At 50.4% G+C, this 3,193-nt stretch overlaps 1 long non-coding RNA gene across 1 annotated transcript; it reads right to left on the reverse strand.

Moving 5' to 3' along the window:
• Positions 1–384: 384 nt before the first annotated feature.
• Positions 385–1,836, reverse strand: LOC132009091 (uncharacterized). Its single transcript, XR_009401787.1, has 4 exons — positions 1,709–1,836; positions 1,300–1,389; positions 841–960; positions 385–532 (listed from the first exon to the last, which is right to left on the reverse strand). It is a non-coding gene; the product is annotated as an uncharacterized LOC132009091 (long non-coding RNA).
• Between the last annotated feature and the right edge of the window lie 1,357 nt (positions 1,837–3,193).

Here is a 3,193-nt window from a genome sequence, read left to right on the forward strand (position 1 = left end):
ACTTAGAGAGGTCAAGTACACACCAGGAAGTTGTCATACCCTAAGCACTCCTAGTATTTTTATGTTCATAGGGGAATGGGCGCTGTTTTACTGGGTGTGTTCGGTTGGCCTTGCCCCCACCTGAGGGCCTGTCCTCGGTGCCACCAGGGGCCCCCGGTTCGGTCCAATCCCCATTCTCACTCCAGGGCCGAGCCATAGTTGTGAAATCAAACCAAAGCTCAGGTTCCTCCTCATCCAGCTCCTGGTCATCATCCCATTCCTCTTCCTCCTCCTCCAACTTGTCACTGTCATCTCTTCCTATGGTTAGTTTGTAAACACAGTAGCAGGCACCAGCCCCAATCATCAGTCCTGCTGCCATCCAACCCACTTCCCGAGCCCTGCCCATGCTCAAGTCCGTGCCAGGCTTTGGACAGGACAGGAGAGGGCCTTGTTCCACCTGATTCAGGAGGATTCTGAGGGCCAGGGTGAGTAATGGTGGAGCAGCAGTCCTCTTCAGCCTCTCCTGGACTCCTGTAGCTCTCCTGTGATGAATCTATGGGTGCAAAATGGCATTAAGGAGTTGTGTTGTGTCTGAGTTTGTGTCTCACTATACAAACAGAGTGGACTTTGAGTTCTGGTTGAAAGAGGTTGATTATTAGGAAACTAGTTCTTTGTTCCTTTTTGTCATCCTCTATCTACCCCCACGACCCACCATTTCTCTTCCAGGCCCTACAGAAAAGGGCAGGGGTTGAGGCTGTGCTATGATTGCCAGGAGGGTGACATGGAGAGGCAAAGGCTCAGGTAGTTTCCTCCACCGCCACCCCTCCCCCAAAGACTCACAGGTAGGTTTCTCCCACCAACCTCTACCAAAGTCAGGTAAATTTCTTCTTCCCTTGTCTTCTGTTGTCAGCACTCCTTCCGCGGAGACTGATGGACAGTCTGGCAGAAGGTCGGAAAGACAAGATAGCTGGCTTTGGAGAACTGAAAGTGTGGTGGCTGGGTCAGCACTGAGAACGCGGTTCCTAATACCCGCTTTTCTGCATTTTCAGCCTTTGACTTTAAAATATTTCTCACACCTCCCCGACTTTCTAAACGCCGGTTCCTCCGCGCCCTCCCCCGCCCCCTTATCGTCCGCCATTTCCCCAGCAAAGGCCGCCACACCCCTTTCCCTGCACTGAAATGGGAGGGGGTGTGGAGAAAGATGGGGCCGGGAGAGGGCGACTCGGACCCGGCCCGCCCAGATCCCAGCCCTTTCCTTCTCCACCACCCCCAACGCCACCCCCAACGCCACCCCCAGCCAGGGTCCAGGTCTCATCCCACCTTCACACGGACCTGCACGGTCCCAAGGCAGTTTGCTCCTTCCCTCGGCACGACGTTTGAGGCGACCTATGGGCCAACAGACCTACAAACCTGCAAACAGGCAGGAAACCGAGGGGACGGAGTACTTGGTGGACGGAGCAGGACTCGGGACACGAGTACCGCGATTGTTGCACCTTTCTTCGGAGTCTCTGTCTACCGCCATTCACTCCCCTCAACCCCTCACCCCCGAAGTCCGCCGGTTCTCTCTACTAAATGGGCACAAGGGTGGGGTGGGGGGGGGGGGCGACAGTATTTAGAAAGTAGGCGGGAAGGGGACCCAGCCCAGTTGAGCCCGAACCTGGATCCGGGACGCCCTTGGCCCTCTCCTCTACCCACCCGCCTCTAAGCAGGAGCCCAGGCTCGTACCGACCTCGCGGTCCGGGGCTAGTTTCCTTCTTCCTTCACAAGCCTGCAGAGTAATAGGGGGCTGGTACCCAGACGGAGGCGACTAGCAGGACTTCGGTTCTAGGCTGCTCTTGGTCACGTGACAGCTACGTCACCAGTGAGCTCTGGCCCCCAATTTCCACTCCCACAAGCAGTGCGGCAGGCGCCAGCCGGCCCCGTACCTCCCACCTTCGCACTGGGCCCTGTCACTCCTTTCCTCTATAACAATACTATTGAGCCAGAAGTGGCCTCGGCTCTCTCTGGCCTTTGAATTTGCCTTTCTCTAAGTATACGAAGGGGCCGCATCTTTTCGTGGGTCTGCCATTACTTCTTCTGGGGGGAAATTTCTTCTCATTTCCTTGGCTCTGAAACGCCTGCCCCCCGCCCGTTCCTTAATTTCTACCCCTTTGCACATCCAGTCTCTGTACCAAAATGGGCGAGGGGGTGGCATAAAAGGAAGCTCAAGTAGCAGTGAGGTTTTTATTAATATTTTTCATACATTTATGTTCTATTTTATCCTTCCTTTTTTATTGACTCAAACTAGCCTATTTTGTAACCAGAAAATACAATAAATCTGTTTCACTTGGAGAAAAAAGAATTCAAGTTATGTACGTGTGTGTGTAATAAACAAGATTTTCCAGTTAATAGAGAGGCCTCATTGATTTGGTTAAATTAATTTGTACCCTGTTGAAAATGTTTTCTACTGACTGCACAGGAAATAGCAGCTTTCAAACAGCATATTAAAATTTAAATGCATACCTTACAAACAGAACCAGTGTGCTTTCAGATGATTTATGAATTGGTGGAATCTATAGTGAGGTGGTCAGTATTTTAATTGTGGCAATTTTTGTTAAGTGAATCACTATGCCTTTCTTATTCTTGTAGTATTAAGTGTCAGATGGCTGAGAACTTCATAGAAGATCGCTGGATGACTTTCACTCTGGCTTCAAAGGGCCAACTTTATGCAGACCCTAAATTCAGATGAATCTTACCGTTCAGGTGAACTTCAGAAATTAGTAACCTTGCAGGTTAGCCTTTCATTCAGAAGTTTTTATTTAAAATCTATGCTGAAGTTTCATGGTGTAACTCGTAAACAATCCATAAATTAGAGTTATCCCTGTTCTTAACACCCCTGAGGAAAATGAGACTCAACAGACATAATTTTCATTTAATCATGACACTGGTGAGATAGCTCCGGAATCTGTTGTTCAGGTACTGTATGTCTGTCACCCTAACAGCCACTAGTGCTCAGCGTCTTCCAGTGAAGACAGTGCTGAGAGTCTGTGGGTGACTGTGAATCACTTCGACACCCCTGAAATCTGTGCCATTTTTCCCTCACGAAAAGCATAGTTGACAGGATGCCAAGCAGTCACCACTGGCTGAGAGAGGCATTTTCACTCCCTGCCTTCTGATACAAGTTCACGGCACCACCCATACAAGCCCCTCAGAATAATCCCAGAACTCAGGGACA

Source organism: Mustela nigripes, unplaced genomic scaffold (genome assembly GCF_022355385.1).
Source record: "Mustela nigripes isolate SB6536 unplaced genomic scaffold, MUSNIG.SB6536 HiC_scaffold_4482, whole genome shotgun sequence".
NCBI classification, from domain to species: domain Eukaryota; kingdom Metazoa; phylum Chordata; class Mammalia; order Carnivora; family Mustelidae; genus Mustela; species Mustela nigripes.